This window comes from Helianthus annuus, chromosome 8 (assembly GCF_002127325.2).
Source record: "Helianthus annuus cultivar XRQ/B chromosome 8, HanXRQr2.0-SUNRISE, whole genome shotgun sequence".
Lineage (NCBI taxonomy): Eukaryota > Viridiplantae > Streptophyta > Magnoliopsida > Asterales > Asteraceae > Helianthus > Helianthus annuus.
The window spans coordinates 46,726,538-46,749,176 of NC_035440.2; the positions used below are offsets into that span (position 1 = coordinate 46,726,538).

Consider the following 22,639-nt stretch of genomic DNA (forward strand, 5'->3'; position numbering starts at 1 on the left):
ATTTGAAATTTCATCTCATAAGTTGAAATTGATAGTAGTGATCATGAATGATAAGTAAATAAATAATTGTGATGTAATACTTTAAGAAGTTAAACGAGTACAGTTTATGTTCTAACATAGTAACATTATTAAAACCATAAAGTATTTGTATTTGACCCCGAAAAACTTTTTAGTGTTATGAAGTATCTGGTACTCGTTTTTTGGTCTAATATAAGAACAAGCAGTCCGGATTTATCGTAAATATTTGGAAATTGGCCGGTAAAAAATTCTTGTGTCTGCGGCGGTATATGTAGCTAACAAACTGTTAAAGATCTTGGAACTTATAATTTCTTTTTCAAATAAATGATGTTAAAAGCTAATGTATGGCTACCAATACTCAAGACAAATGGAAAGGTTGCCTGAGCATGGGCCATGGGTTCTTTTGCTTTTAGTGTGGGCTGTTGTTGAGACAAACATCCTTTCCAATCATTCTTTATTTTTCATTCTCTTTATGAAAATTGTATTCTATTTAAATATTTATGCTCCGCTTTGAGAAGGTAACCTACAGTAGAAACTCGATAAATTAATACTCGATTATTTAATAAACTCTCTAAGATAATATTTTTTGCCGGTCCCGACTCAGGGATAGGGTGCTAAATTAATAATTCGCTAAAATTATAAGATAATACATTTTTGATAATTTCTTTAGACCCCATATAAAATATAAATTAATAATTCCTTATATATAGCATATTACATGAATGATTTATGAAGTTTTCTTGAAAAATGAATTAATTGTCTTTTGTTTTTTGTTGAAATCAATTTCCCCTTGAATCTCGTCTCTAATTTTCCTTAGCATGGTAAGAACTTTTGGTGTTGTTTTCTCATAGCTCAACAAGAAATTGTTCAATGTGATTGCCGCTTTAATAGCTTCGTTTCGCGAAGGGGGCTCCATTGTAGAACTTTCATCATCTTCTTCATCGATATCATCTTTATTAATTCCAATAACGCTTTCAATAATTTCTTCATCAGTCAACAACTGTGCAACTACATTTTCTTCTGGGTGAGTCAGAACATCTTCGACATCCATTGCATTGCGATAACCCAACTCTTTGATCAAATTCTGGAGTTCTTGAGTGCTTTCACCACCTTCATCTGAGTTCTCAAAAGTCATGTTAATCTGTTGATCGAAGTTTACAATGACGAAAGCAGTTCGCAATTGTATTTGCACGAACATCCATAGTCCATGCTGAAATTGCAAGATTCATTGCATCTAATACATTTATTTTTGCTGGATTTGGAACCCCTAATCCATAACCCTCCAAAAGACTTCTATAAAATCGACGACGATAATGCATCTTAAAAGCTCGTATGATCCCCGCGTCACAAGGTTGAATTTTTGAAGTTGTGTTTGGTGGCAAAAAAAAAAATAATTCAACATTTCGTAATCCTTCAATACTTTTTGGATGAGCAGGGCAATTATCCACAATCAAGAGAATATATAAATTAATAATTATTAATTTATCGATTAATTAATAACTCTTTTAATTAATAAATTTTGGTGGTCCCAAGTGTATTATTTTATAGAGTTTCTACTGTATTAATTTTTTTTATCAAGATTTATGCTCAGCTTTGAGAAGGTAACCAGTTAAATATATTTTTTTATCAAGATTTAAGAATGCTTTAAATTAAGATATAATCATGTTATCAATTTTAAACAATATATTATAAGGAAAAAGGGTAAAATTATATTCTAAAGTCTCCTAAACTAGAAAGGGTACAAAAACACAATAGACCGCAAAATATTAGAGAATGCCAAGAAATAAAACACAATGTCAAGAAAAAAAGAAACAATGAATCGCATAAAAGACACAATGACGAAAATTAAAAAAAAAAAAAAACACAATGTCGAATAAAAAGAGATAATGATCTAAATAAAAGTTCTAAATCTACAAGCTAAAAATACAAAGGCAAAAACTTAAAATCTAAGATCGTAGAGTTCGACGAGACGGTTCCAACGCCACTATAATTAATTCAATCAGAATCCATTTGATACCCTTTTACGACTTCCTATTTTTAGAATAAGATGTATTTAAACCTTTCGTAAGCGGAAAAATGTAAAATTTGTTTATTGTCACTAAGACAGTATTTATTAGGTTTTCCACATTTTAGCTTGATGTGTTAAAAAAAGTCGTTCGGTTTCACGTTTTCATTATTTGGTTTTTTCGATTCTAATTTGAACTAGTAAAATGTCTCCACGTTTCGTGGTAGGAGTTCGATTGATACCGGGTCAGTTTGTTACGGTATCGTAACTGAAATAGAAAATCTGAAAAATGTAGTCGTGATATGTCAAGTTAAACAATTTATTCTGAAATTGCTATTGAAATCTGTATTTTGGTTAAGAAACATGGCAAAGTATTTTAGCATAATATAGTAAGTTTTTATTTAATTTTATATAAAAAATAATGTTGACATAATCTTTTATTTTAAAAGTTGACGGAATCTATTATTTCACACACGCAATTAGATATTTAGTTTCATTCTCCGTTATGATTATGACGATTTTAAAATTAATAATTTTATAATTAATAAATACATAATAAATAAAGAATATTTAATTTATAGTACATCGAGAACAAAATTAATTAATATTAATATAAATTATAAAGTATAAAAATATAGATCTATATCCTACAATTTTATAATTGGTACTTAAATAATCAATATGAGATATATATAAACACGTATTCATAATATATATTTTTAGTTACTGGTCATGTAGGCTTAAAAAAATATAGATGTTATAGAAATGAATTATATTCTTTCATTGACAAAGGTTTCAAAGTAGAATCGGAACCTACATCATCCTTTTCGTTAGTGTTCAAATAAATACGTATTAGACAATGTTTAGTAACATAAACAAACAACAAATGTATTATAAAATAAAGTTATTCATAGATATCAAAGTTGAATGTCAAGCAATAATGTAAATAAACACTAACATATAACAAATTCACCTCTTTATATTAAAAAAAAAAAAGAAAAACGACAAACAATGTTGATCAATTTAATGTTGACGAAATCTTTTATTTTAAAAGTTTATTTTACTGATTGTGTCAAAATTTAGAAATTATTATATAATAAATGTTTTATTGAAAATTGTTTTGATATTAAAGAATTATTATGAGAATGAAAGTTAAATTGTATGTAATTGAAACTAATTGACATAAACTAGATGGAAGCCCCGCCGCGATGCGGCCGGGGCCCTTACAAATTAAGACGTTGTTCTCACTTGCACAGAATATTTTGTATTATGAGGATCAGTTACAATGGAAGAGTGGTAAGACAAAAGAGCCAATTCTATATTTACACAAAAACAAAAACTACATTTATAGTGCAAGGATCATTCCAGTTTTTGCACCTTTTGTTCTAGCTGGCTCTAGCTCCGTTTTTGCAGTCAACAAAGTAGGCGTACTGAAGCTGTTGAGGTTCCATTATTGTTCCTTGTAACTGCCAAATGCAACCTAAAATTACCACTGCCGGTTCACATTATCTTGAATATAATCACACTCTCCATATGAAAGATACATCTACTAAAGTAAATACAAAGAATGCAAGGCAGATCAAAACATAAAAGCAACCTAAAATTGAAGCTGTTGAGGTTCCATTATTGTTCCTTGTAACAAATCCAAAAGTAAAGTCCTTACATCAAAACATAAAGGCAAATACCTGAGAAAATCGGACAATATGATAACCAATCAACAAACTAAAGAGTCCGTTTGAGACAAATTAAGCTTCGCGCAACTCCGGGAACTTGCATTTAGCAAGCGAAACATCAAAAACAAAATAATCAAAACAAAACTAATGAAGATGAAGTTCATAAAACATGCACAATATCACATGAAAAAAGGGGAGGCTTGAGAAAAGTGCAAGTAGCAAACCAAATCGACACCTCACACTAAAATGACAAAAATAAGTAAATAATCAATAAAGCATTACACTAAACTGACACAAAAAAAAAAAAAAAAAAAAAAAAAAAAAAAAAACCCTTAACATATGACAACCATTGATTGCTAGTATATACCTGGTTACATGAAACCCTTCAAAACTTTGTCATCGTCTCCGTATGAACTTGCATTGCTAAAATTCTCCTCTTTTGAACTAAATATTAGAGAGTTGGATGTATTCTGCGTTTAAGGATAGCAAGTTCCTCCTAAGCAAATAAAAACTGTACAATAGACTTCTTTTATTATCTTTCTTGTTTCCTTTTCGTGAAAAATAAAATTTACCTTGAGAAGTCGTATCTGGTGTTGAAGTGCCACTACATCTCCTGATGCATCTTCATTTATCACAGCATTTGGAATGGCAAGGAAAACTGAGTATTATAGTTCTGAATAACATATAGAAGATTTAAAACATGTTTTTGAATAAGCTTTGCACGCTGAGCAAATTTTAAAGTGTTCAAGGTCTCAGTAGCAGAACTGAAAACAGAAAGCAATATTAATTTTAACTTAAGGATAAATTGTTTCTTCAGATAAGTTCCAATGAACACCATAAGTTATTTATTTGTAATCATAACATAACTATTAATAATGCTAAAAAGATCATCCTTTTACTCATCAAAAAGAAAACAAAATATGTTTTCAGAATGGAAAATTAGTACAATACAATACAGTTAATAGATATTTGACTTCTCGCCAAAGTATACATTTGACGATCTATACGAAGTCACTCAAACATCCATACTGTGGGGTCTGAACTTTACAAAGCCCAACTATACACACATGCATCAGCAATAAGTGTAAATAAACATGACACATGCAGGTTGTGTATCAATTTCATTGACATCAGTACGCATTACAAACATACCTTGAGTCTCGAATATGTTCTTGATCTCTTTCAAGCCAACCATTGCAGTTCTTTAAAAAAATCTGGCTACAACAATTTCACAACAGTTTACAATTTCAGCAGCTTTCTATATCTTTTTAATCAGTAGACAATAAGTTTCAGATTAAAAACAAATATTTAACAATTCGTAGCTAAGAAATACGACAACACAAAATTCACAAAATCATAAATCATACATTATAAACCCTAGAAATAAGAATATTACAAATCAAAAAGTTAGAAATTAAGTTGTCAGTTGTAAGGTGAACCTGATCAGTTAGATGCCCAGAACCATATAGTCTCCTTAGAGCACCACCTTCTCTTTCTACAATATTCTCTCTCTCTCTCTCTCTCTCTCTCTCTCTCTCTCTCTCTCTTTCATATTGTGTACTCTGTAGTAGGGTGAGGACCTGCGGCTTTGAGGGTGACGTCACCTGGAGTTGAACCGGTGGAACGAAGGTGTAGCGGTGGTGCAAAGGTCATATAGGGCGAGAATCGGCGGAGAAAAAGGGCGATTAGGGCTGAAACTGAAATATGGGGCAGAGCAAAGGTCGATTAGGGCTGGAACTGAAACAGAAACTAATGGTGGTGAGGCGGTGGACTGGGAATATTACCGGTGGGGAAAAGAGGAAACGTGGCAAAAGAGAGAATCACCCAAATGTTACAAATCAAATACATGGCTTCCTCTTGAAACTTGAAAGCTTACAAACATATTAACATTTGGTCCAACAAATAGATGCACAAAACTAACCTAAAACACAAAGTACAACTAAGTATTGCACTAACATGTTGCAAAATTATAATATACAATTGTATCAAATTGTTTTGAATTTAATGATAAAAGAAACAAATAATTATATGTTTTACTAACCTTCTAAGGTTCATTTTTTTTATAAAGACGACTTTCTTGTATTAGGCTACCGTACTCTCCGAATTGGAGAGCCCCGTTACCCCACTCCAGCCACACTATGTTGTCTTAACTGGGCCCCCGCTGGCTTCAGAGTTTGGCTTGGGCATTCCCCCGGGAAACCATACCGCCGGCTGCCACTTGACATTCGTTGTGCCACAACAATAGCAGAACTCTCTGGCGTAACACACGGTGGGACAAAAATTCGGGTGGGCTCAGGATAGAGCCTGACACCTCTGCAAGGAGGCTAGGCTATATCTATCATTACCTTATCCACCAAAAAGATACAAGTGGGGATTGAACTTGAGTCTCCATTGGAGAACCCAAGTCACCGTACCACTACGCCACAAGTGGTACTTATACAACTTTGATCATAACTACCAACATGAAGTAAAAAAGAAACATTATTTTTTAGTAAAATAAAACAAAAATAATAATAAAAGACGTTAATCGTCAATATGTGTTGTTGGTGCATATGTCTGTTGACTTCGTCTTGTATCGAGTCTTATAACTTGTATGATAGATCAGGGCATGAAAAACGAGAAAACAGGTTTTTGTAGGATGTGAAATCATTTCGCACGAAATGATGTTTAGGCCATTTCGTACGAAATGGACTTTGTCTTCCTCCCGCGCCCGCCGCCGTCCGGCCCATTTCGTACGAAATGAAACTTAATCATTTCGTACGAAATGCATTCCCTATAAATACCCATGTTGCCCATTTCATTTGCATCTTTCTGATTCTGACGCCGAAGTGCTGTCGAGGTGTCTCTAGCCTGTAAAAAGCTTTTAGATCAATAAACAAGACAGTTAATGTGTATATCAAGCTGATTCAACATCAATACGTTTGTTTCCGTCTCTCGTATTGATCGAGATCTCTTCTGAACGACTCATTTTGGTCGTACAACGATCCTACATGTGGTATCAGAGATCAGGAGGAAGAGTTCTTACCGATTCAGCTCGATTACACTGAAAATTCTGATTTCTACTCATTCTTCTACATATTTTTCAAAATTAATCAATGTTTTACGGTTAAAATGGACTGATTTTCACATATAACGTGCGAAACACAGTTTTAACAAATCCTTGAAAGAATCAGACCTAAAATCGACTTAGAACTTGATCAATTTTGTCAAAAACAGATCGAACAGGTGACATCAGCAGCATTTCGTACGAAATAGCTCATTTCGTGTGAAACAACATTTCATTTTGCTTGAATTGGATTTCGTGGATTTCATTTCGCCCGAAATACTTTCATTTCGCACGAATTGGAAGGATATTACCTCATTTCGCACGAAATCAGCTCATTTCGCTTCAATAGTGTCATTTCGTTTGAAAATTATATCCATTTCGCACGAATCGGCTAATAAGTGTCCATTTCGTTTGAGATTGACCTTTTCGTTTGAAGCTGTCCATTTCGTACCAAAGGTCATTTCGCTTGAAGGACTCATTTCGCATCAAAAGTTCATTTCGTTTGAACTTTCAATTCGCTTGAAAATTGTGAATTTGTGAAACTATTAAACCGAAACATGGAGTCTGTAGAGGAAATTGCATATTATTACTACGAAGAAACTATTATACCGAAACATGGAGTCTGTAGAGGAAATTGCATATTATTACTACGAATCTCAACAAGAAACTCCGATAAAGATCGAAGAAGAACCAGTTACAGAAAAATCAGTTTCAAAAGAACCAGTATCAATAAAAAAGGATTCAGAAGTTGTTTTAAAGAAAGCTGAAAAGACTTTAGAAGTTGATTTAGAAAAAGTTGAAAAGGATTCAGAAGTTGTTTCAGAAAAAGCTCCGGTTTTTTATCACTCATCAGATGAAGAGAGGTGATGATGACAGTGGAGAAATTAAACAACTTGAATTTTATAAAGGATTATTTTCACCTGATTTGTATAATATGTTTTTTGCAGCAAAATTGGAAATGCTCAAAAATAAACAAGCTGCGAAAATGAAGAATCATAAGGCAGCAAATGTGGAAGAAATTGTCAAATCCGAGAAGAAACAGGTTGACAGTGCTCATCTAGAAAAATCTGAACAAGATGAAACAATTGATGTGTCAGAAAACAGTGAAGTCAAATCTGAAGGAAAAATTTTTGTGGTAAAGGAACAGGTTAAAGGAATTCCAGCTTTCAAGATTGAGAAGGAAGCTAATGTTGAAAAAATGCCTGAGAAAATTGAAACTCCAAAATCTGAACTTGTGTGCTCAAAATGTGATAATTATAGAGCAGAAAATGTCAAACTCTTGCAAGATGTGGAGAGTTTGACATTAGAAAACAAAAATTTAAAAGAAAAAGAAAAAGAATTTCAAAATAAAATAAACATTTTAGAAAAAGAAGATGTTTTTTTAGATAAAATTAGAAAATAAAGTTTTAAAAGAAAAACAAACAGAATTTCAAAGTCAAATAAAAGTTTTGGAAACTAAGAAATCTGTTTTAGAGAAAAATAAAATTGAAAATGAAAAGACAATAAATTCTCTTCTTGAGAAAATCACTCGGCTCGAAAATGAAGTGGAGAGTGCGAAAAATAAAATTGATGAGTTGGAAAAGAAATTGAAGGGTTTTGTGACCTCGTCAGCATTTCTGAATCATTTATGTCCAAAACCGATCAATGAAATTCCAATAAGTGACAATGTCACAAATTATGACAAAGTCATAATTGAGGATTGTGATGATAATCTGATGATGAAAATGAGAAAAGGAAAATATTTTTGAAATTAAAAGAAAATTTTCAAGAAATTGTTTTACAATCTACTGAAAGAGGTGAATGTTCAAAGCAAAAACCTCTTAAGAAGAATGTAGAACAAAAACAAAATGTCAAAAATTCTAAAAATTTTCAAAAACACAATAAAGGATCATCAGTTCAATCATCCAATCGTTATGAAAAACCACAAAAAGTTGATAATCAAAACTCACAAAAAGTTGGTAATAAGTGGTGCAGATTTGACCACAGTACTCAAAAGTCAAATCAAGCTTACAGGAGAAATCAGGATTACCACAAGGCCAAACAATGTCACGATCTAAGTGTGTGGTTTGACAATGGTAAATGGTACGATAACAGGATGTGCTACAAATGTGGTTTCCAAGGACACATTGCTGTTAACTGCCAGAGTAAGAGTTTTGAAACAAGAAGATGCTATGAATGTCATATCAGAGGTCATATTGCCAGAGATTGTCCAATGAAATCAAATGGAAGATCGAGGGCTGAATCTCATGGAAAAATGAAGAAATCATTCGAAATTGAAGAAAAGCCCAAAGAACAGAAAGTGAAAGAACAAGAAGTGAAACTTTCACAAGGGCAGAAAGACAGACTGAGAAAGAAAAAGAAGAAAGCACGAGAGTATTTTGAAAAGATTTTGTCCTCGGGTACAACTGGTGATTCAGATAAAAGTTCTGATGAATCGATTTGCTCAACAAAAAATGGTCAGACAAGCAAAACGAATTCATCAGATACAAATCTGAGGACAAAAGAGAAGATAAAGAAAGAAAATTGACTAATCAAACTGATAAAAAATCAAAGAAAGTTAATTTTTCGGATAAAATCTTTATCTAAGTTTTTGAGTATAAAAGAGACTGTGAAAAGTCGTTCGTGTCAAAGGTTGATAAACTTGGAAAACCTAAACCTTTTAAGGATTGGGTTTCGATAAAAGATGGCTATGAATTTGTTTTCTTGAAAACAAAAGAGTCATCTTCTGTGTCACACCCCAACCGATGGCGGAATCATCGGGGCGCGGCACTGAGCGAAACAGATTGTCTAGAAGTTTCCATAACAATTATCATTACCAATTAATTTAAACTAACATGTCCCATACCATGTCTCAAAAGGTAACCACATTATTACAGACAAAATCCAGGCAAATAGTTCTATTCCGATAACTCAGATTTTTTACAAAATTGCCCAATTGTTTATCTGCTTCTAGAGACTCCTGTTTTCTGATCTACAGACAACTATTTGTTGGGCTCTAGAAGCTTATTCTAGCCTCGCTTTCCTAGCAGATAAGCATCCTAATTACCTGTCACATACGTTAAAATAAAAGTCAATACACATAGTGTAAAGGCGAGCATACAAGTTTGATAATAGCATATAGAGTTCGAAATAGTTTACGCATCACCAGCACGTACACAGAGAAAAACGAAGCATGTTATTTATCGACACAGATCTATCGATACCAATGACTGCGGGTTGACTGCCCAAGGCAGTTCGCAATACATGATCACCACTGTAATCCATGCAAGTAATTGTCCTTAACAACCCCCGCATGAGCGGGTGCTGAGTCCAAACTACAGTACTATCGTCGTTAAGGCAGGTAGACAACATTCCATGTGTAAACATAACAAACAAGCATTCATTAAGTCACATAATACATGCGGTAATGGTTAGCGTTTAAAATGTAGCGTAGTGTGTTTGAAGTGAATTTGTATAAGTAACGTATGTAACACCCAAAAGTGCTTAAAGCAAAAAGGGATCGAGTATACTCATAGCGGTTGAATGGATTTAAGGGAGCGCTTGAGAGTGATGTTAACCTGAGTAGTTTGATAGAATAATGATAAGTGATTCGCAAAACGAGCGCAAGTATTGATGGGTCGAATGGCTGTTCGGTCGGATGATAGTCCAATCGGATGGCCAATTCGTGCGGATGACAATCCGTTCGGATGGTCATCCGGTCGGGCGGTAGTCCGGTCGGATGACTATTCGAGTGGATTGTTTCTTCCTATGAGAGAGATGTGTTTGTGTATGATGGTTTGACTTTTGAAGTTTTTGTTATAGCATTTTAAAACATCGAAGTACCTTTACCGTTCAGGTCGATCGGACGAACGTTCGACCGGACGACAACCCGACCGGCTGGGCACTTTATTGAGAACAAGTTCACGGCGGTTTGTCACTCGATCGGACAGCCGTCCGGTCGGGTGGCATCCCTATTGAACATGCTTGAAAAATCGATTAAGTGTTATAGTCAAGTATCTCATGATCCGAAGAGTAATCCGGTCGAATGGTAGTCCGACTGGACAGCAGTTCGTTTAATACCCAGAGTTTAAAAGTGATTAAATGTGGGACCCATAGTGCAAGCCGATCGGGTGGCAACCTGTCCGGTTGACAATCTGATCGGTTGGTCATCCGGTCGGACGACTTTCCGTCCTGGTCGTTCCGTTCATCTTACACTTGGTTGTTTTTGATAGTTTGTCGTTTTATCGAGTTATTTTGATAACGAGTCAAACACCAGGAACTTGTCAATTACTTGGTTCTCTTGATCGGACAGGAATCACCCAAACCCGACTAGTGAACTGTTTGAGACGGAGTTCTTGCTTAACCCGAAAAAGATGAACCTCATGGATAGGGTCGGATCTTGAGTTAACGTAACCACAGAATGAGCAGTATGTTGGCACAAGGCCCGATTCTATCGGTTTTGAGTGCATTGAGTGTAAAAGAGTTGAAAGAATGTAGAAAAACAATCTTTCAATCCTTTTCTTAGTGAAAATGTTTAGATCTATGGTATATCTTTGTTTATTTATGTGGAAATCGGTCAGATTCAAGTTGTTCTTGAAGGATTGAGGCCAAAACATGAAGTTCTTGAAGAACACCATGATGGCGTCATCATAGAACACTTGAATCTTGATGATTTCACGGTTAAAAGTTAAAAATCAAAAGATAGAAAGGTGTAGGAGTGCGTGTAGATCAAGAAAGTACAAGATTTAGGACGAGATCTTACCTGGTTTGAGAGAAATCGAAGAAAAGGTGAGAAGAGTGTGCTGCACGGACAGAGAGTTTCCAAAAGTAGAAAGTTTGACAATGACAGGGGTATTTATAGATTTCCAAAAGAGGAAAGTGTGGGTCGGTCGGATGACACCACACCCGGGTGTCAAGTCGGTCGGATGGCACACCGACCGGATGGCAGCTGTTACGCCCAAAACACGTTTTACCTTAAAAATGACGCAGCGGAAAAGAGCTTTAAAATTTCTTTCCTTATTAACGACATTACTTTCGAAAAGGTTCCAAATGCTAAAACGTTAAACGTTCTATAAAAGAATTCACAACATTCATACTAAAATATACATTTCTAGACGTTATATATATTTCAACTATATGATCGATCTATCCGTGCAATCCTTGCTCTTGACTCGATCTACGTCCGCTTCACTTCCTAAGTAGCAGAAGAAGTCCGTGTAGCACCTGCGGGCATCACATACAACTTAGCCATTAGTCAACGACAACTTCATATAACATTAATCTCATATAATTATGGATTGACTAACGTTCGACAATTTAACATTAGTTCATCCAACCATCCTTACTCATCCTCTTATTCCGGGTTGGGCTTAAATTTCGTAAGAATCCGATGTACTCGTTCCTGCATTACATACCAACCTCAAACGCATAATTAGTAACGTTAAAACTCTACGTATTTAAATCATGCACACGTACCATCTTACATGCATACATACTCCTCTACATACATACATACCTTTCTTACAACTTTACATACGTGCATACACTCATACATGTCTTTAAACATACATACATACACAACCACATACGTACATATCTTTCCTACATCCTTACATAATCATACAATATTTACATGGGTCTTAGACTTAGGTTTAAAGCCCATAAACATCTAAGGAACCATAAAAATCATGTTTGGAAGGTCCGCCGTAGTCCACGGATAACAAACCGAAGCCTACAATACATAAATCAACTTAAATAACAAGAATTTAGCTTTTGAGACTTGAGGAGGCCGCCGCCGACGGCCCTAGGGGCGTCGGCGACGGGCCTTGCATTTCCCCGTAGCCTAAAAACCCCGTCGACAGGTAATTAACTCGTCGGAGAAAAACTGTCTTTCCCATACCCGTCGGCGACGCCCTCATACCCGTCGGCGACGGGCTCTCTAAAATGCATTTTCCTGCAGTTCCGTTTCGTCGTCCGTTCGCACTAAAACGCGCATAACTTTCGAACCGTTTACCCGTTTAACCTCCCGTTTCTTCCTACATGCTTGTAAATTCACATTCTATCATGTGAACTTAAAAATCCTACCTCCGGATTAAGGAAATTCTTAACTTACGTGCATTCGACATATTATCATTTTCTAATTATTTGACCCGTTCGTGCATTTATCAACATAATCTGTTTATTTGACCTCAATCTCATATGAACTTTAATAATTTCATTGGCACCTATCATAAAAGATTAAATTCTCGGACGTCTTGCATCCTCTTACCCCATTTTCGCTCAAAAGCTTATTTTTGACCCGTTATGGGTATTTGCGCATTAAGTGGACTATGACATACAAAACCCTATAGTTCGCTTTCATACTTTACCAAGACATTACTCTAATCAAATAGCTCGATTCCAAACGACTTCTAAGGTCGTTTGCCCGAAATACCTATCAAGGGCATTTTAGTCAACTTTGCTCTATCCTTAATACCAAGAAATTCCTTACGTAAGTAACCAATCCTACTACTTATCTTCAATTCTTAATCACACATACCTTGCTCGGATCAGAACTAAGATCCGTTTAATACTTCATTGACATCATACAATTCATTCCTATTTGACCTCAATTATCATGTATAATTTAAGTTGCATATAACATTATATAAACAACTAAGAAGTGATTACGGAATCACTTACCTTGTGCATCCGAGCTCGTAACCGCTTCCTTGCCTCATCTTGACCCGTTAGCCTTCCATGCTTGGCCCATGCTCGTGTGATTCCAATTCTTTCATGTCGACATGCCATAATCATGTTAGTATTCATGCTCTTTCAAATTAATACATATTTACCTATTCTTATCAACATCGACTTTTTCTAACATGCATACGACATGATTTGTCAACCATAATATTTAATATCTTCGAAATCCAAATTCACTATCACACATAACACATAATCAATGCTCACATACTTATACTTTCATAACTCTACACTCGACAACCATATCTTATAAGAATCAACTTAGCATAATCCTAATATCATTCTTTGTTAGTGAAGTCGTACACCATATTCATTTAGTGCATGTTCACTTTTAACCGTAATTAAGGGATTAGTAGACCGCATAGCAACCTCACCCGTTCAAACACAATGTACAAGCTCCTAATGCATAAGTTTGACTAACATATACTTTCAACCCGAATTCATACACGAGTACCATCTAAAGCATATTTTTCAAGTTAGTAAGCTACTACTTTTATCACAACCGCTTTCTTTACATGCAAACTCTCAACTTGCATACAAATTTCACTTTCTAGCTTCACCTAGTCATTTTATCAAGCACTTGGTGTGCGTACAACCTACTATGCTTAGTTTACAACTAGTTCAAGCATAGTCATTAACTTCCAAATTCCAATCACCAATAGAGTGTTCAAAATCACATTCCATTCATACAATTAACCCTAAACTAACATCACAAAACCCATTTCAAGCTAGTAACAAATACATCAAACAAGGATTGGACATGGGTAGAACACCTATGTCGCTACCTTCATTCAAAATTGTGGGTTTCTTCTTAAATCATCAAATTAGTCGAAATCATACATAATACACGTTTTATATAGCGATTCTAACACATAATCACGCTTAATTTCATACCAATTCGTGGATTAATCAATAACCCACTTCATACAAGATGATCAAATCATAAATTGCAACTCACCTTATGATCAACACACTTGGATTAAGTTATATCTAGCCTCATGCATTCGATTTCTTCTCAAAATCAGGTTCAATTCTTGAGTTCTTGTAAGTAGTTGAAGGAGAAGGGTTTCCCCTTGCTCCTGATCGTTCTCACGCACACACACACCTTGTGTGTGTGAGATTTTTGTTTTAATTTAATTCAGTTTCAAACTTGGCAATCCTTGTCCCTCAAGTTTATCACCCATCATAGTTGCCACAAGTTTAATTCCTTTACTTAATTTGCTAGACATTTAACTAGGTTTACTAACCTATTTATTATACCTAATTTTGTTAAACACGATAGCAAATTAGCAAATTAATAATTCGGTTTTGGGGTGTTACAAGTCTACCCCCCTTAAATGAGGTTTCGTCCCCGAAACCTTTCTCATTCAAACCATACCTATTCTACTCTTACCCCTTTCAAGTTGTTCATCCGCAATACTTATGTTTAATTCTGCTCCAGAGCTCTTATTAGTGTCTTTTACTTTATAATATTGGCTCTTAGCACATATCATCACTAGCGTTTCATTCATCGAATTCATTCCAATTGTATATAATTATTAGTCGTACAAACCTAAGTCTGCGGTTTGTTTCTTACTTCCTATATAAGCATATTACATTCATATATTTGCTAATCGAAACAAATCGATTTGTTTCATACTACTTACACATCATATGCTATCTTTTATTTTGTTCACTATGAGCCATCCTAAACATTCCATTACTATCATTACTTCTGATTGCCTTTAAGCTCTTGGGAGGGGTCGATATATTATCATACACATACTATATAATCATTCAAAGACTTATTATTACAACTAGGATCACCCTTCTTAAACTTACTTATTCGTTCTTAACACGAAGACTAAGCATTATTTCCATAGTTACTATTGTTATTTATGCCATGCGTATCTTTTCTACAAGGTCTTGTTCAAATGAACATAGCCAACAAGCCGAGCATCAAGGTTAGCATTTCTCAACGATACTTGCTGTCTCGTATATTCTATCAGAATTTCCACAGTTACGAGCATTCAAATTCAGTACCACCCGACGATCATTACGTATATTTTGAAATTCATTCCACATTTTGCATTATAGTTCTGCATATATACATTCGATTATGATACATATATCTCTAGTTGAGTCATAACCTCCTACTAAAGCTACAACCCTTTTATACATACCTGACGGAAATAGATCCCATTGATCGTTATCCATACCTTACGATGATCATTCCTTCCCGATTAGTGACTTTGCGTGCCCGTTCATCAAATTCACCTACGAGTATAACTTAACAAATCAACACATTAACTATCGAGTTCAAATAGCGATCGTCATCTGACCCGTATGACCCATTTGTCCTTTCGACCATTCTTGTACGAAACACATTTGCATAATATATTCATATATATATATATATATATATATATATATATATATATATATATATATATATAGAAGTTCAAACATAAATTGAATCATATCACTTAAGGAGCATTTATTTGTTTGGTACGTAATCACTTCACATTCGAATATCTTCCTTCTTATCATCCCTTTGTTCATTTGCATTACATTTACTTATATGACTTGTTTGACGCAATCATGGTCAAACTATTGACTATTCTTATGTAGACTAGTTTTCGCCTTTTTATACCTTAAGTCCGCTTCGCGGATTTGAACATTGCATTCATGCCCTTCATTCCTTGAATCCGTCTCGCGGATTCAAGCATTGCATCCATATCTTTCATTCTTTGAATCCGTCTCGCGGATTCAAGCATTGCCTTCGTATCTTTCATTCCTTGAATCCGTCTCGCAGATTCAAGCATTGCATTCGTATCTTTCATTCCTTGAATCCGTCTCGCGGATTCAAGCATTGCATTCGTATCTTTCATTCCTTGAATCCGTCTCGCGGATTCTAGCATTGCATTCATACATTGTTGTTCGTACTTCTTACGGATTCAACATTTTATTCTTATCACTTGCACTTTTCACTCTTACGTAGTACTCTCAATCTCCCGAGAGTCTTACTACTCATTTCACCCGTACGCCCACCTGCTACCCAATTCTAACGGACATACATGTAGCAATTATCGCGGTCTCACGAACGTCATACGTTTCTTGTGTACTGGCCAGGTACACAATCCACGTACTAGTTTCGTGTCTTCGCGTAATCACCACATCATGCCCGAAGAACTAAGTTTCGGCACGTGTTACATTTTTAAAACTCCTTTACCATGTTGTTGTTATATTCATTTAGAATTTTCTTTCACTTGCCTAATTATACTATTTCATACATCAACGCGTTGAGTATACGTACCAGGGGTCAATTCGTCTTATTACCGCCTTGATGCCGGTCCTAGACCGCATTCACGGATCATCCCTTCCAAGCAATTGCGCTTACCCTTCACATAACATACTATTAGTTTCCTTCAAATACATAATCTAATACATACTTACATTCGCTTTTGCCTTTAGGCCTCGATCGAGTCTTGGATTGCATGGGTTCTTGGTCACGAGAGCACACCGGTTTGAGTTCAAGTATTTACCTCCTGTTACTTGATTCTCTCAAACCAGGGCTCTGATACCAACTTGTTACGCCCAAAACACGTTTTACCATAAAAATGACGCAGCGGAAAAGAGCTTTAAAATTTCTTTCCTTATTAACGACATTACTTTCGAGAAGGTTCCAAAAGCTAAAATGTTAAACGTTCTATAAAAGAATTCACAACATTCATACTAAAATTTACATTTCTAGACGTTATATATATTTCAACTATATGATCGATCTATCCGTGCAATCCTTGCTCTTGACTCGATCTACGCCCGTTTTACTTCCTAAGTAGCAGAAGAAGACCGTGTAGCACCTACGGGCATCACATACAACTTAGCCATTAGTCAACGACAACTTCATATAACATTAATCCAATATAATTATGGATTGAATAACATTCGACAATTTAACATTAGTTCATCCAACCATCCTTACTCATCCTCTTATTCCGGGTTGGGCTTAAATTTCGTAAGAATCCGATGTACTCCTTCCTGCATTACATACCAACCTCAAACGCATACTTAGTAACGTTAAAACTCTACGTATTTAAATCATGCACACGTACCATCTTACATGCATACATACTCCTCTACATACATACATACCTTTCTTACAACTTTACATACGTGCATACACTCATACATGTCTTTAAACATACATACATACACAACCACATACGTACATATCTTTCCTACATCCTTACATAATCATACAATATATACATGGGTCTTAGACTTAGGTTTAAAGCCCATAAACATCTAAGGAACCATAAAAATCATGTTTGGAAGGTCCGCCGTAGTCCACGGATAACAAACCGAAGCCTACGATACATAAATCAACTTAGATAACAAGAATTTAGCTTTTGAGACTTGAGGAGGCCGTCGCCGACGGCCCTAGGGGCGTCGGCGACGGGCCTTGCATTTCCCCGTAGCCCAAAAACCCCGTAGACAGGTAATACCCGTCGGAGAAAAACTGTCTTTCCCATACCCGTCGGCGACGCCCCCATACCCGTCGGCGACGGGCTCTCTAAAATGCATTTTCCTGCAGTTCCGTTTCGTCGTCCGTTCGCACTAAAACGCGCATAACTTTCGAACCGTTTACCCGTTTAACCTCCCGTTTCTTCCTACATGCTTGTAAATTCACATTCTATCATGTGAACTTAAAATCCTACATCTGGATTAAGGAAATTCTTAACTTACATGCATTCGACATATTATCACTTTCTAATTATTTGACCCGTTCGTGCATTTATCAACATAATCTGTTTATTTGACCTCAATCTCATATGAACTTTAATAATTTCATTGGCACCTATCATAAAAGATTAAATTCTCGGACGTCTTGCATCCTCTTAACCCATTTTCGCTCAAAAGCTTATTTTTGACCCGTTATGGGTATTTGCGCATTAAGTGGACTATGACATACAAAACCCTATAGTTCGCTTTCATACTTTACCAAGACATTACTCTAATCAAATAGCTCAATTCCAAACGACTTCATCAGATACAAATCTGAGGACAAAAGAGAAGATAAAGAAAGAAAATTGACTAATCAAACTGATAAAAAATCAAAGAAAGTTAATTTTTCGGATAAAATCTTTATCTAAGTTTTTGAGTATAAAAGAGACTGTGAAAAGTCGTTCGTGTCAAAGGTTGATAAACTTGGAAAACCTAAACCTTTTAAGGATTGGGTTTCGATAAAAGATGGCTATGAATGTGTTTTCTTGAAAACAAAAGAGTCATCTTCTGTGTCACACCCCAACCGATGGCGGAATCATCGGGGCGCGGCACTGAGCGAAACAGATTGTCTAGAAGTTTCCATAACAATTATCATTACCAATTAATTTAAACTAACATGTCCCATACCATGTCTCAAAAGGTAACCACATTATTACAGACAAAATCCAGGCAAATAGTTCTATTCCGATAACTCAGATTTTTTACAAAATTGCCCAATTGTTTATCTACTTCTAGAGACTCCTGTTTTCTGATCTACAGACAACTATATGTTGGGCTCTAGAAGCTTATTCTAGCCTCGCTTTCCTAGCAGATAAGCATCCTAATTACCTGTCACATACGTTAAAATAAAAGTCAATACACATAGTGTAAAGGCGAGCATACAAGTTTGATAATAGCATATAGAGTTCGAAATAGTTTACGCATCACCAGCACGTACACAGAGAAAAACGAAGCATGTTATTTATCGACACAGATCTATCGATACCAATGACTGCGGGTTGACTGCCCAAGGCAGTTCGCAATACATGATCACCACTGTAATCCATGCAAGTAATTGTCCTTAACAACCCCCGCATGAGCGGGTGCTGAGTCCAAACTACAGTACTATCGTCGTTAAGGCAGGTAGACAACATTCCATGTGTAAACATAACAAACAAGCATTCATTAAGTCACATAATACATGCGGTAATGGTTAGCGTTTAAAATGTAGCGTAGTGTGTTTGAAGTGAATTTGTATAAGTAACGTATGTAACACCCAAAAGTGCTTAAAGCAAAAAGGGATCGAGTATACTCACAGCGGTTGAATGGATTTAAGGGAGCGCTTGAGAGTGATGTTAACCTGAGTAGTTTGATAGAATAATGATAAGTGATTCGCAAAACGAGCGCAAGTATTGATGGGTCGAATGGCTGTTCGGTCAGATGATAATCCAATCGGATGGCCAATTCGTGCGGATGACAATCCGTTCGGATGGTCATCCGGTCGGGCGGTAGTCCGGTCGGATGACTATTCGAGTGGATTGTTTCTTCCTATGAGAGAGATGTGTTTGTGTATGATGGTTTGACTTTTGAAGTTTTTGTTATAGCATTTTAAAACATCGAAGTACCTTTACCGTTCAGGTCGATCGGACGAACGTTCGACCGGACGACAACCCGACCGGCTAGGCACTTTATTGAGAACAAGTTCACGGCGGTTTGTCACTCGATCGGACAGCCGTCCGGTCGGGTGGCATCCCTATTGAACATGCTTGAAAAATCGATTAAGTGTTATAGTCAAGTATCTCATGATCCGAAGAGTAATCCGGTCGAATGGTAGTCCGACTGGACAGCAGTTCGTTTAATACTCAGAGTTTAAAAGTGATTAAATGTGGGACCCATAGTGCAAGCCGATCGGGTGGCAACCTGTCCGGTTGACAATCTGATCGGTTGGTCATCCGGTCGGACGGCTTTCCGTCCTGGTCGTTCCGTTCATCTTACACTTGGTTGTTTTTGATAGTTTGTCGTTTTATCGAGTTATTTTGATAACGAGTCAAACACCAGGAACTTGTCAATTACTTGGTTCTCTTGATCGGACAGGAATCACCCAAACCCGACTAGTGAACTGTTTGAGACGGAGTTCTTGCTTAACCCGAAAAAGATGAACCTCATGGATAGGGTCGGATCTTGAGTTAACGTAACCACAGAATGAGCAGTATGTTGGCACAAGGCCCGATTCTATCGGTTTTGAGTGCATTGAGTGTAAAAGAGTTGAAAGAATGTAGAAAAACAATCTTTCAATCCTTTTCTTAGTGAAAATGTTTAGATCTATGGTATATCTTTGTTTATTTATGTGGAAATCGGTCAGATTCAAGTTGTTCTTGAAGGATTGAGGCCAAAACATGAAGTTCTTGAAGAACACCATGATGGCGTCATCATAGAACACTTGAATCTTGATGATTTCACGGTTAAAAGTTAAAAATCAAAAGATAGAAAGGTGTAGGAGTGCGTGTAGATCAAGAAAGTACAAGATTTAGGACGAGATCTTACCTGGTTTGAGAGAAATCGAAGAAAAGGTGAGAAGAGTGTGCTGCACGGACAGAGAGTTTCCAAAAGTAGAAAGTTTGACAATGACAGGGGTATTTATAGATTTCCAAAAGAGGAAAGTGTGGGTCGGTCGGATGACACCACACCCGGGTGTCAAGTCGGTCGGATGGCACACCGACCGGATGGCAGCTGTTACGCCCAAAACACGTTTTACCTTAAAAATGACGCAGCGGAAAAGTGCTTTAAAATTTCTTTCCTTATTAACGACATTACTTTCGAAAAGGTTCCAAATGCTAAAACGTTAAACGTTCTATAAAAGAATTCACAACATTCATACTAAAATATACATTTCTAGACGTTATATATATTTCAACTATATGATCGATCTATCCGTGCAATCCTTGCTCTTGACTCGATCTACGTCCGCTTCACTTCCTAAGTAGCAGAAGAAGTCCGTGTAGCACCTGCGGGCATCACATACAACTTAGCCATTAGTCAACGACAACTTCATATAACATTAATCTCATATAATTATGGATTGCCTAACGTTCGACAATTTAACATTAGTTCATCCAACCATCCTTACTCATCCTCTTATTCCGGGTTGGGCTTAAATTTCGTAAGAATCCGATGTACTCGTTCCTGCATTACATACCAACCTCAAACGCATAATTAGTAACGTTAAAACTCTACGTATTTAAATCATGCACACGTACCATCTTACATGCATACATACTCCTCTACATACATACATACCTTTCTTACAACTTTACATACGTGCATACACTCATACATGTCTTTAAACATACATACATACACAACCACATACGTACATATCTTTCCTACATCCTTACATAATCATACAATATTTACATGGGTCTTAGACTTAGGTTTAAAGCCCATAAACATCTAAGGAACCATAAAAATCATGTTTGGAAGGTCCGCCGTAGTCCACGGATAACAAACCGAAGCCTACAATACATAAATCAACTTAAATAACAAGAATTTAGCTTTTGAGACTTGAGGAGGCCGCCGCCGACGGCCCTAGGGGCGTCGGCGACGGGCCTTGCATTTCCCCGTAGCCCAAAAACCCCGTTGACAGGTAATTAACCCGTCGGAGAAAAACTGTCTTTCCCATACCCGTCGGCGACGCCCTCATACCCGTCGGCGACGGGCTCTCTAAAATGCATTTTCCTGCAGTTCCGTTTCGTCGTCCGTTCGCACTAAAACGCGCATAACTTTCGAACCGTTTACCCGTTTAACCTCCCGTTTCTTCCTACATGCTTGTAAATTCACATTCTATCATGTGAACTTAAAAATCCTACCTCCGGATTAAGGAAATTCTTAACTTACGTGCATTCGACATATTATCATTTTCTAATTATTTGACCCGTTCGTGCATTTATCAACATAATCTGTTTATTTGACCTCAATCTCATATGAACTTTAATAATTTCATTGGCACCTATCATAAAAGATTAAATTCTCGGACGTCTTGCATCCTCTTAACCCATTTTCGCTCAAAAGCTTATTTTTGACCCGTTATGGGTATTTGCGCATTAAGTGGACTATGACATACAAAACCCTATAGTTCGCTTTCATACTTTACCAAGACATTACTCTAATCAAATAGCTCGATTCCAAACGACTTCTAAGGTCGTTTGCCCGAAATACCTATCAAGGGCATTTTAGTCAACTTTGCTCTATCCTTAATACCAAGAAATTCCTTACGTAAGTAACCAATCCTACTACTTATCTTCAATTCTTAATCACACATACCTTGCTCGGATCAGAACTAAGATCCGTTTAATACTTCATTGACATCATACAATTCATTCCTATTTGACCTCAATTATCATGTATAATTTAAGTTGCATATAACATTAT

General features: G+C 36.1%; 1 long non-coding RNA gene and 1 pseudogene across 3 annotated transcripts; both read right to left on the reverse strand.

Moving 5' to 3' along the window:
* Positions 1-766: 766 nt before the first annotated feature.
* On the reverse strand, positions 767-1,472 carry LOC118481096 (annotated as a pseudogene).
* A 2,151-nt stretch (positions 1,473-3,623) lies between these two features.
* On the reverse strand, positions 3,624-5,204 carry LOC118481097. Of its 3 annotated transcripts, none has more exons than XR_004864375.1 (5): positions 5,136-5,204; positions 4,849-4,914; positions 4,269-4,369; positions 4,064-4,207; positions 3,624-3,708 (listed from the first exon to the last, which is right to left on the reverse strand). It is a non-coding gene; the product is annotated as an uncharacterized LOC118481097 (long non-coding RNA). The 3 variants fall into 3 exon arrangements; XR_004864377.1 differs by having other exon boundaries at positions 4,849-4,910; positions 5,136-5,203; XR_004864376.1 differs by lacking the exon at positions 3,624-3,708 and having other exon boundaries at positions 4,033-4,166.
* Between the last annotated feature and the right edge of the window lie 17,435 nt (positions 5,205-22,639).